This window comes from Mirounga leonina, unplaced genomic scaffold, assembly GCF_011800145.1.
Source record: "Mirounga leonina isolate KUSES-001 unplaced genomic scaffold, KU_Mleo_1.0 Mir_173, whole genome shotgun sequence".
Lineage (NCBI taxonomy): Eukaryota > Metazoa > Chordata > Mammalia > Carnivora > Phocidae > Mirounga > Mirounga leonina.
In genome coordinates this window covers 72,059,399-72,059,740 of record NW_023270447.1, presented here as the reverse complement: position 1 = coordinate 72,059,740, position 342 = coordinate 72,059,399, and positions in this window count along the sequence as shown.

Sequence of the window (342 nt, the reverse complement as noted above, 5' to 3'; positions counted from 1 at the left end):
CTTCCTTCCTTCCTTCCTTCCTTCCTTCCTTCCTTCCTTCCTTCCTTTCTCTCTTTCCTTCTTTCTTTGTTTCTTTCTTTCTCTCATGATGATGCATTGGCTTTGGATTTTGTCAATTGCTTTTTCTGTATCAATTGATATGATCATATGCTTTTTCTTCTTTAGTCTTTTGATATAGTGGATTACACTGACTGAGTTTCTTTCTTTTTTTTTTAAGATTTTATTTATTTATTTGACAGAGAGAGACACAGCGAGAGAGGGAACACAACCAGGGGAAGTGGGAGAGGGAGAAGCAGGCTTCCCAATGAGCAGGGAGCCCGATGCGGGGCTCGATCCCAGGAC